The 12,712-nt window shown below is 40.6% G+C and overlaps 1 protein-coding gene across 21 annotated transcripts in view; it reads right to left on the bottom strand.

The window, feature by feature from the left end:
• The window catches only part of TENM2 (teneurin transmembrane protein 2), a 712,099-nt gene that overhangs the window by 173,890 nt on the left and 525,497 nt on the right, over positions 1-12,712 (bottom strand). The window lies entirely within an intron of this gene.

Here is a 12,712-nt window from a genome sequence, read left to right as displayed (position 1 = left end):
TTCAGTTAGTGGAACTGGCACTATTACAAGTGCCACATAATACCCATTCCACATTGGTAAGAACTTAATCTTTTAGTGTGGCACCACATGTACTTTGGAACTCCCTGCCTATTGATATCAAGCAGGTGCCTTCACTGTATTATTTTCTGTACAAGCTAAAAATATTCTTGTTTAGGCAAGCGTATCCAGGTGCTTAGAAATGCTGGTGTCCATTTTAATCTGTTTTAATATTCTAACATTTTGGAGAAAAAGTTCCTAAGCCAGTGCAATCCCCTCTCCTGCCCTTATTGAAACTGATTGAGCCTGCTTTATTTTCTTTATTTTATTTTATTTACTGCATTTATAGCCCATCTTTTTCTCCAAGGTAGCATACATGGGTCTCTTTCTCCTCATTTAATCCCGACAACAATCCTGGGAGGTAGGTCAGACTGAGAAGCACTGACCAGCCAAAGGTCACCCAGAATGCTGGTCTTTGCTCAAACAAATGTGAGTAGGGATGGGGCAGGGCCAAGGACTTAAGCCTAGCTGTCTGGCTGGATGCAGAGGAGTGGAGTGATGCACCAGCTAGGGAACCCCCAAGAGAACCCCAGGGGAAGAAGCCTCAAGAGTCAGGGGATTGGTGGTGGGACGACAATGCATGGTCAGAGGGAGCAGACTGAGAGGGGGTGGTGTCGGAAGCTGAAGATGTAACAGGATTTTGGTGAGCCAGAAAAGTCTGTGGCAGAGAGCAGTCTAGAATCAGAGGCATAAGCGGGGGGGAGGGGGGGAGAGGCAGAGATCAGTCAGGCTGCTGAAGAAGCCAGTGGGTCTCCTCCTCCTGCTGAGACCAGCTCCTTTCCCCCTGGTCTCCCAGGATCAGAAGAGGTATGAAGAGGGCAGAGCAGAGACTGACTCATCAACAGAGTCTCAGGTTGCTTGGTAAGGATCTGGGAGTGGAGGAGGCTTAGGCAGCTGTAGGACGCTGGGTATCTTCAGTCCTTGCAGATGTTTCATTGGGGCAAGATGTACTGGGAAGAGTTGCTGTGCTCACTAGGCCTGCTGTCTGGAGCTGTTTGTTTCTTTGAATAAAGAATTAACTTCACTGAAGTCGTGTGAGTTATGACTGACCTGCTTCTAGCACCTGTCCTGACAATAATGCACATTTCATTTGAATATATTCCATCAACACCCAGGGTGAGATTTGTATCAGGGTAGGTATGGCCCTCTCAGCCACTAGTTCATTGAGACTTACTTTACAAGATGTTCATTACATTGCTCAAAAATCACATGATGTTTTTTAAATAGGTGCAGGGCTGTAGAGAGATTATTCTTCTTTAAATAGATTTTATGAGGTAAAATTTTGTTTTTAAAGTAATATTTATAGGAATTCATTCTGTATACATTATATTCACTTGCTGCTAGGGGCTGTAAGAAATATAATGTATATTCAATAGTACTGCAGGTGACTGGAGCAGTTGAACTGTGAGTTAACGTTCCGTCAAAACAAGAACTGCTTTGAGAGAAAGGTCCTATATATAGCAGACTGAAATTGTGGGACAATTCATCCTAATATAACAAAATATGCTTAAGTCTAATGCATGGAGAGGTTGAGACCATAGACTAAGCTATCTTGCAAGGTTTAACTAGGCAACATGCCCTAAGTTTGGGAGAAAGGGTTATATCAAAGCCTTTGTTCTCTCTCTCTTTTCCACCATGTAACCAACCAGTAAGGATGTCGGGATTGGTTGCTCCAAGCATAGACTGTGTGGCTTTATTTGTATTTCTATGCAAATAATTTAGAAACACTTATTAATTTTGAAACTAAGTTGTGCTGCCTGTCTTTTCTTGCTATTGTATGGAAAAGCACATTAATCTTATCTTTGGTAAGTTAAAAATGGTTTTTCTTACAAACTCTTCAAACGTGCAGTCTCTTTCTACACCAAGGGGAAGTGGGAAACTCTTGAACTAGGGAGGAGATATTTTAAAGGTCTAACAGCCTCTATTTCCACACTCTGCCACATGTTTTGTGATTTTAAATCTCACCAAAGAGTACTTGCCTCAAACCTGGATCTAGGCACCCAGGAAATTACCTTTTTCTTCTTTAGCCAAATTACAAAAAAACTAAAATACCAACAGAAACCTGGTGAGTTTATAACCAGACAGATCATTGGACATTCTGCCTCACCCCATTGGACCAGATTTGTGGCCTGATGCAAGGGGAGATTTCTACTCAAATTTTAAAATATTAGCTGGAAGGAGAACTTGATTGAGCATAAAAGGCTGGTCAAGTTATTCAGCCTTTGGAGACTGTCATTGCGGTCAGGTCATCATGTGAAGCAGCAGCAGAATCTGGAAGTGGGAGCAAAAGGCCAGGGAAAGGAGACTGTAGCTTGCAGAGGCTAGGGAAGCCAGCAAGGAGCCAAGAATTGGAATCACAGGTTGTAGTGGAAAGTCTGTGAAGGAATTACATTATCACAAGAGTGAGACATTGAGGGAACTTAGCAGCCAAGGGTCAACATCAACTCTGCAGTGCCTGAAATAGCAGAGGTTGCTGTGCCCATGAGGACCAAATAGAAAACTTGGCAGGTGCAGCCCTCAGTGCCAATTGGTTAGGAGTTAACCAGGTTGGGGTGGCTAGGATACTGAGACTAGGTTTAAATAGAGTGGAGAACTCTATTCTAACAGCAGCAGAGGAATGAAAATTATTTCAGGGTGGTGGTGGTTTAAACATCACTGCATACCCAGGTTACAAAAAAAGACATGATTGGAAGCAACAAAGCTAACATCACGTGTAGATATGATAGTATGGCAACTAAACCAGGAGAAAACCCAGAAAGCCTATAAGGTAAGGAAAAGTAGTCCATTACTAGGGAATGTCTCTAATCAGAAATTGTCAGATGTAAGTGTGAAAGGTCAAGTGGAATTCAATCTTGCACAGAACGAAGAAAATAGCAAACTATGTATATATGAAGACAAAGGCAGAACAAATCTACAGTAGTGTACAAGGAATGGAAAGGAGATTAAACGGTATATGGCCAAAAAACAACAGCACCCCACAGTCAAGATTTCGCCTCAGTTTTTGAACTCAACAGGCCTGTGTTAGAAAGAAGATGGGGATGGAAGTGTGAGACTATGAGTGTTAGCAATTATGATGTTGTGGAGACAGCTCTTCATGTTTTCAATAAATGGAGTAAGAGTAAACCTGGGAGTCAGCTTAACTTCAGTGGTGACTAAAGCCCCAGAAGCATTTGTAACAAAGGAGTGAGAAAAAACAGAAATGTGTGAAACCATCACCTGCTTTCTGTGAGCCTTTTAAGTGCACACAAGCAGAATGCACATTAATTTACAAATCTGTTGTTTATAAAATGTTAGACACTGGACATACACCATGGTGTAAACAGGGCAATTCAAGCTAAAGAAAAGGAAAGTAACTGTTTCTGTATTTCTGAGAACTAATAGCTGTTTCTTGCACAGCTTCATTGTTTCACTATTATCTGTTAATACAACAGCAGACAAAGTGCAGCTGTGGTCCTCAGCATATTCGGCATTTCTTGTCTGAGCATAATCCCTCAGGTAATGAAAAACCCATTTCTATTTCCACATCCTCACTACTCTTCATAGTGAAGGCCCTTGCAGCCTGTTTCCCATTTATTGAAGCTTATTCCTCATCCAAGCTGTCTGGTTAGTATTAAAGAATTAGCTTTTAAAATGCTGCTTTGCCAATATTTATTTTAGGATTTTTCTGATAAATTCCTGAGATTTAAAACTATCAAGAACCCAAATATTCTAAACCTAAATATCTGATCCACACCAGAGAACTCTAGTGACTTTTAAATACCATTTAGGTTTGTAAAGAAATGGATTACGTATACCATATTTTAAAATCAAGAGTTAACAAGATAAGATTAGGCTCAAAAATTGAAGCTACTATATACTCATGTTAGAGTAAGAATAATCTTCAAGCCTCTGAATATTTACAACAGGCAGGTCCACAAAGGGCCGTCTGCCTTTATAGCTTTCTGAACACTGTTGGAAATGGCTTTATGCTGATTCCTTTAATCATATAATAATGGTTACTATACAAAGAAACTGAGTGCAACAGTACATAATTGTTGCCTTGAACATTCTTAAAGGTTCCGATTTTATAACTCTTTTAAGATCCTTTTTCTGTTTTCTTCCTCTTTTGTGCACTCACATTACAATTATGCCTTTATATCAGTGGTATCTCTTGGCCCTCCAGATGTCGCAGGACTTAAACTTTTATCAACCCCAGCCAGCATGGTCAATCATCAGGTGCGGTCCGAGTTGTAGATCAACAAATCTGGAGAGGTACAGGTTGTCCCTCCCTACTATGCATGGTAAAATGGATCATTTTCATCTTCTATATTTGATGTTTACTCACCCCACCCCTGCATAGTCCCAAATGTGCACAAGAGCAGTTGAATAGTGACCAATGTAGCATTTGTAAACTTCTTGACATAATATTTTGTTTTAGCGAATAAATGCCTCCAAAGCAAGATCTTGTACATGTGGTCAGCACCAAGTCCACATGGGAAGTTGTAATGTCCACAGGAATTTACACTGAGCTATGGCAACACCCTGATATTGTTTCTTTTCAACCCAATGTTTATCATGTCATTTTGTTGTTTAGTCGTGTCCAACTCTTCGTAACCCCATGGACCAGAGCACGCCAGGCACTCCTGTCTTCCACTGCCTCCCGCAGTTTGGTCAAACTCATGCTGGTAGCTTCGAGAACACCATCCAATCAACTTGTCCTCTGTCGTCCCCTTCTCCTTGTGCCCTCCATCTTTCCCAACATCAGGGTCTTTTCCAGGGAGTCTTCTCTTCTCATGAGGTGGCCAAAGTATTGAAGTCTCAGCTTCAGGATCTGTCCTTCCAGTGAGCACTCAGGGCTGATTTCTGTTTATCTTCCCACCGAAGCGGTACGTAAGCTGGGGAGGCATTAGCTAAGCTTTGGGAAGGAGGCGGGAGGACTCAGGCCCCCCGCCAGTCCTCTCACACCTCCTTTCTAAAACCCAGCACCTCACTTACCTGGCTTGGGGAAAGCAGTGTGAGGGCTGTGACAGGGGCATCAAATGCTGTGGAAGGCCACCCAAAAAGGCCTTGAGGGCTAAAGATTACATTAGAATGTGAAGGATTAGTGCTGTGTGTCTTTGGCCAGGTTCTCTACAAGGCTTGTCTCTGCTAGTTATATTTACAATTAATCTTAACTGAATTGACTGAATTAATAGTCTAAGCTTGCACAATGTATTACAAATCTTTTCTTGGTCGGCAATATGGAAGAAACAAGATATAGCAAGCTGTGAAATTTTGGGAGATTGCAGCATGTGTTCAGGAGTGTTAGAAAGCATACAAAGTGTTATAACCAGTCTGAGAACATTGCATAAACAAAAATGGATAGGTTTGATCTTCTTGCAGTCCATCGGACTCTCAAGAGTTTCCTCCAGCACCATAATTCAAAAGCATCAATTCTTCGGCAATTAGCCTTCTTTATGGTCCAGCTCTTACTTCCATAATCACTACTGGGAAAACCATAGCTTTAACTATACAGACCTTTGTTGGCAAGGTGATGTCTCTGCTTTTTAAGATTCTCTCTAGGTTTGTCATTGCTTTTCTTATCATGTTAAGTTCCATTTTTAAAAGAGGATTTCATACTAATGAACATCATATAATTTGTTATCACCTGGTTAGCAAATTTTCTTTTCAATTTCCCAGTCTCAAACGCAACATTAACAAAATTGTAAACTGGTACCAGTACTTCAGTGACTGTTTCTGCATATGCCCTTTATTTCAACATAATCACATTTCCCATAGGGTCTTTATTTACTATGTTTGTGTTGTTTATTGTAATTTATGAAATAAAATAACATTTCTTGTTAGTTCACCAGATGAGAAAGCAAACGATCAATACAATAAAGCACAATTAACTTATTCTTTTTTTCTTGGAGAACTTTGTGGGGGAGGGAATAGAGAAGTATGTTGTGAGAGTGGAGAGAGTTATACTTTATAAATGTATACAAATATGTATGTGAACAATTCGGGGGGAATTACAGTGGTGCCTCGCAAGACAAAAAGAATCCGTTCTGCGAGTGTCGTCGTCTAGCGGTTTTTTCGTCTTGCAAAGCAAGCCCATTCACGGCTTAGCAGATTAGCGCTATTAGCGGCTTTTAGCGGCTTAGCGGCTTAGAAAAAGGGGGGGAGGAAAAAACCCCTCAGGAACTCGCAAGACATTTTCGTCTTGCGAAGCAAGCCCATAGGAAATTCGTTTTGTGAAGCACCTCCAAAACGGAAAACTCTTTCGTCTAGCGAGTTTTCCGTCTTGCGAGGCATTCGTCTTGCGGGGCACCACTGTAGGTTGAAAGTGATAGAATAGGCTTTAGCCACAACTATGTTAAGTCTAAGGGACGTGGGTGGCTCTGTGGTCTAAACCACTAAGCCTTGGGCTTGCCGATCAAAAGGTTGGTGGTTTCGAACCCCCACAATGGGGTGAGCTCCCATTGCTCAGTCCCAGCTCCTGCCAACCTAGCAGTTCGAAAGCACACCAAAAAAAGTGCAAGTAGGTACCCCTCCGGCGGGAAGGTAAACGACGTTTCCGTGCGCTGCTCTGATGTCAGTGCTCCGTTGCACCAGAAGCGGCTTAGTCATGCTGGCCACATGACCCAGAAAATCTGTCTGCGGAGCGGACAAACACTGGCTCCCTCAGCCTGTAAAGTGAGATGGGTGCCACACCCCCAGAGTCGTTCGCAACTGGACTTAACTGTCAGGGGTCCCTTTACCTATGTTAAGTCTGATTGATTTCTGTGGGACTCAATGTGACTAACTTTGGCAGGTCTGTGTGGCCTGCAATTTTTAAAAAATTGTAGCATGTTTTTGAGTGGGGTTAGCTAAAATAATAAAATGAATAAACAAAAAATAATAAACTTTAAATTAGGGGAATCAGAAGAGCAAAACTGATTTAGAGAAAGTTAGAACATTAAGAAATGTAGCATTTCATAAAAGATACTGGAGGCTTTTAGTTTCCATAGAAATATCTTGAAGTGCACATACTCAAGACCAAATAGTTTACTTGACATATAACATTTGTGAGGAGCATCTTTTTTCTTCTCCTCTTGTAGTAAACATAAAGACCAAACATTTCAAAAACCCGCTTTGCTGTAGTTTCCTTCAAGGTTATAAACAATATGTTTCCACTTCAAGTTATATTTAAAGCATAATGTTTTAGCTTATGTCCACGCCAGCGCCTAACTACTTCCTACAACAGAACACATTAGTGCTCAAGTGCAGTACCTATATTAGCAACGGGCCAATTGACCTTTCAGAAAGTCTCTTCTAATCCAAATCAACTTGAGCAAAGCAAATAAATATCAAGTAAATAGAGTATGTGTACCCAGCAGGCAAATGGAAACCTATCTCACCATATTCTGCTTGGGGGAGGGGGGAAATAGTAAGTCAAGAAGTTTCTACTTCCTGTAAGTTTCTTAGAAAAGGCCTACTGGAAACCAGAGATCTTAGCAAAGATGAATTATCGTAGTACAAGAAAACATTCTACCCAGATAAAAGCACTCAAGAAGAAGGAAGAGCAGGGCAAGTGAATTGTGCAGTCTTGAGAAAGTCCCAAGGACCAAACAGAGAGGCATGGTAGGCCACATTTGCCACCCAGGCCTCATGTTCCCCATTAGGCAGAATTAGGTGACTGCCTCAGCTGGCAGAACCCTCAAAACTAGCCTGCTGCCTTAAGGTATAGCAGATGACATTATCCTGCTCTAGTTTTGAAATAAAACTGCCAGACTTTTTGCTTCTGTACATGGAACAGTGGGGTATCATCTTACCCACTGCCTCAAACAACACACTGTCTTGGACAGGCCTTTAATAAGCTGTTGGATTCAGCGGAGAACAGGGACCAAAGTCACAATAACTATGGCAGCCAGAGAGGGGAAAAAAGACAGGGCACTTACAGAGTCCATAGTTGTGTAGAAGGTGGAATTTCATTGAGTGCAGCTTCTCATGCAATCTATGTTTGCTGGAGCTCCGTCTTAAAGGTGCAGGAGCCTGGGCAAGCTAATGCTCCCTCTCTCTGTGTGAGGGAGGGTCTGGAAGATTAATCCTCATATTACCGTTGTCAAGTGGGAGTGTCAGGCCCAGAACTATTGTTAGGCAGAGTGAGGCTGCCACATCAGGCAACAGATACTGAGGGGTTGGTTGTATGGTGTTGGGGAGCTGGTGTATTGCATTTAACTTGCCTTCCAACACTTAAGTGAGCCTCCTGCCTTTAGGTGTGGTAAAGGATCTCTGTCCTATAACCAGTTTATAAATATTGAATTGCCATTCTAGTTAGCTTTGGCATGTAGAATTGTAAGGGGCGATCTTGTCCTTTTCTTCAGGCAGCAAAATGTCAGACCCTTTAGTTCCAAGCACTCTACTATAAATAAATATTCCTATCCCTGTAGATTCAATTACATTTAGTAATATTTTCACTTTCCAATATATTTACGTCACCAAAATCAGCTTAGATTCAGCAACAATGCAATAAAATGAATGGGGGGGGGACCCTTATAGAAATTAATTCTGAATAATCAGGATGTGAAGTTAATTAGAGCGAACAGGTGTTGTTTTTACTAGCATTATTGTTTAGGCAAAGGCAGAATTTACTGAAGAGATATTTATTCACTTCATCATAGAAAATTGTGCCTAAAATTTGATAGAATTCTCTATCTCCTGTCAGTTCCATTCCCACATTCCACCACAAAATGCTACATTGCAGCATTTTTATTACCCTTTCTAATTATTATTTTCACACTCTTTATTTCATACCTACTTTTTACACTTTGTTTGCTTTCTCATCATTTTCTCACTTACTTTCCTGCTCTTTTGTGTATCCTTCCTCAGGTTTTGGGGGCATTTATTGTATTACTGAGACGGTATCTTAATTGTTGCTTTAATCCATATGCAGCAAAACAATACTGTAAAACTTAAAGAATGTGATTTATTCTGAAGAAGTTTAATGCTATACATGCTCTGAGTTTTAAAATGCAACTTAAAATAGAACACATTCTGCTTAGAAAAATATAGTTAAACCCACAGCTAAAATGGGAAACACTTTCATTGTTGTTGATAAATTTCTCATTTGCACTTTGTTTATGCTTTGAAGATAAGTATACACTAACCTCTCAGGTAAATTTTAAATGCTATAATATACAGACAGAATAGCTCCACAATGCCTTGACTTTTGTAATTCTAATGTGCCTGAGACACATCATGCAAGCCCAGTCTTGAAGGTTCTAAGAAAAAATGTCTTCAGAAGCATAAAGAAGTACTATGGATGCAGAGTGAATTAAGTGGAGAGAGATAAGGCTTAAAATCCTTTGTTACACATAGACACAAACACATGTATACAGAAGTCTAGAGGAATATGGGAAAGAATGATGATAATGACAATCCAAAAAAAATTCCTAGACACCTTAACACTGCAAAATAAAAGGTGTGAGTTAACCCTCCCTTAGTGTCAGGTGTGGGGACAGGGAGTCCAGGTTAGACTGGACAGAGGTGTCCCTCCACCCTGCCTTGCTAGTCTCCATCAGCATCACTCCACCACCACAGAGATCCCTGTTCTGCCTCCTAAACATGAGAATGGGGTAAAATGCTACTGGCAGGTTTCCCGCAGCCAATGGAAAATTCAAAAATGTAGCTTCCCAAGGGTGGAAGGGGCTAAGCCAACTCAGGATCCAATACAGCTGGCTCCACCGCCATCACTTGACAATATGAGGCCCAGTTTGTGTTCAATTGCTGTGATCTACCTGCCCCACCTTTCACTCCAGCTTGTGCACCAGTAAGGCTGTGGATGGAGTGGTGGCCCTGTTATTCTGTTAAGCTCCTCTGGGCAGCACCTGGGATCTGGATAGTGTTCTTCCTCATTCTTCTTCTGCTAGTGGCAGTGAAATGCAAGTCTTTTGTCAGGAAAAAGGAAATATTTTCCCAACTGAGAATGAGTAACTTGAGATTTCAATCTCCCTGGAATTTCCCTTATTATGCAAAACCGGGTGTTCACAATCAATTTTAACGTGGACCTATTTTAATGTAATGCCACAGTCCTGTGGTGGGATCTCGTAACATGTTTTTACCTCTTCAAAGCAGCTGTGGGTGAGTTTTGATTTTGACAGGAGTAGCGTAAACACATCCATTTTATCTTATTATGAAGCTGCTATTATAGCCACTTGGGGTGGGAGAAAGACACTGGGTAACTAACACTGTTGTTCCAGTCATCAGAAGAGTGAGTGATGTAGATTGGGGAAATACACGTGGAAAGTTTTTTGGGTTGTTTTTTAACCTTCTAAATGCTGTTTTTCAAATAAAATTGGAGCCCACAAAACCACTTTAAAGTGTCAGATGATCCAGTTGTGTATGTTCTACATCATATCTGCCTAAGCACTCAGTTTTAATGTACCAAAATATAACCTGTAATAATGAAAAAGAAAGCCTTAGTCTATTAAAAAATTCAACACACTAAACCAGAGAAAGGACTGCATTTCCCATTTAGGGAGCAAATTGTGAGTTAGTTAAGAGCCCAACAACCCATCTTTCAGAGAGCAGGAACTTTTAAAAACCTGTGTTTCAGAAGTCTGGGTCTGGGAATGTGGAACTCAAACACAGGGGGCCATGCACAACAAACCAAGTACATTAACAATACTTACACAGTCAAATCACACACAACACTGGATTCATTGCAGCCAATTGCAAATTAATCATCAAGTCAAACACTAGTGTCCTGCAGTATGCTCTATTCTGCAGCCCACTGTGCAACCCCCCTTGGGAAAGAAATGAGAAATTTCGAGGGCTATTGAACACTGACCTTTCAGAGTGAATTGTCACACAAGTTATTTAACACTGATATTTCTGGTAGGAGTGGACTTCAAGCTCACTCTTCCTGCCGAGTAATGGCCTAGTATCAGTATGCAAGGCTATGATATGATGCAGACAAATCTTATCAAAGGGCCAGGCAATGCAGGCAAAAACATCCTTTGAAGAGATGATCCCTAAAATGGCCCAGGAGGGAGCTAGAAAGAAGCTTACAGTCCTGAAACCAATTGTAAAACTTTTATGCCACCTATAGAGAATTGTATTCCCTGGAAACCAGAGTGTGTCATGTCACTTCAGAACACCAACTGTACCATAATTTAAGTATATTCTTAATTTTAAAAACCCACAAATTATTATTATTAATTGAATGCATTTGTTGCTTTCCACAAAAAAGTCTCAATACAAGAGTAAACTAATAATTTATGGTATCTTGCTCATTCACTAGTGCTGCATTTGCTATCAGTTCTACCCATTTGGTTCTGCCCTTTTGTGAAGTAGAGATTTGGAGTCTTGGCTAAAGAAGTGTTTGCAAAGGAAGAGCTCCTTCAAATCCTGAATAAAATCCCTAGTGCACTGAAGTAAGATTGAAACCCAACCTACATATATTTTCCACTGTTTTATTAAATCAACTTGCAAAAAAAACCAAAACAGTACAGAAGGAAAACAGAGGCTTCACCTGACTGTAGTGAAAGTTTTCATTAACTTTGGCTGTAAAAAGACATCTAGTGTAATCTAAGCAAGAAAAAAGCCACAATTGCATCAGAAGTGTAATCAGAATGAGAGGTATTATGAAGTACTTACTAAGACAATAACCCCCTGTGAATAAAGTTTGCAACAAATTTACAGCCGTGTCCCAAAGTAATGCAGAAGAGGCCACCGGGGAGGAATTCACTCTAATGGATCCGAAGAAGGCATAACAGCAAAATGACGATAGCTAGAAGTAAAGGCTTCCTGTACGCTAAAATTAATATGTGTGGTACAAAGATATTGGGATGAAATTCTGGATAGGCTCTGGGGACTAGTTGCTCAGGGCATTCCTTAAAACTTGCAGGTGCTTTCACAAAGGGCTTTAAAAATACTTCTTTAATATTCCAAGCCCCTTTGGTCACATCATAATGATTTGCAACATTCATGCCCATATGTTAATGTTTTTCACTTGCACAGCCCAATTCTAGGCTTATTCTTTTGGAGGGAAGCGTCCCTCTGACTTCAGTGGAGCTTATCTCCAAGTGAGAATGCATAGGATTGCAGTCTTAATTATGCAATTACTGTTTTCCAGTACAGAAAAGACCAGGTATGCCTATAGGAGGAAATCTTAGTTGCATTTTCTGTACAGTATAGCCAAAGAAGAAGTCACACAACACTGCAACCACTCAAACAAACCAGCTGCTGATTTCCAGATTACAAATCATAGCAACAAAAGTCACAGGTCTTTTAAAAGCCTTTGTTGAAACCAAACACATGTTCTCCCTCAGACATGTGACTGATTTATTTGTTTTTAAAATATATTTCTATACTGTTCTTCACCAAAACAGTCATAGGACAGCTTGCATCAGAACAAAGTAATACAAAGCATAATACTCAATAAACCAAAACATTAAAACAATTCCAATCAATACATAAATGTCACAATTAGCACCAAAACTTATAAAAAGAACTTAAGCAGCCCCTAAAAGCCTGACAAAATGTGAGTTTTTATAAGGATATAAAGCAGGGGCAAAACACTACACAGTGAGTTCATTCCACAGAAGTGGAGCTACTGTCGAAAAAGTTCCCATACAACATGGCTCATTTAACTGAGGGACCACCAGAACAGCCTCCATTACTGATCTTAATGCATGGGTGAGCTAATGCAGGA

Source organism: Podarcis gaigeae (genome assembly GCF_964106915.1).
Source record: "Podarcis gaigeae genome assembly, chromosome: 2".
In the NCBI taxonomy this organism is placed as follows: domain Eukaryota; kingdom Metazoa; phylum Chordata; class Lepidosauria; order Squamata; family Lacertidae; genus Podarcis; species Podarcis gaigeae.
Note: the sequence above shows the minus strand (reverse complement) of the source record. Positions and strands in the feature narration are given on the sequence as shown.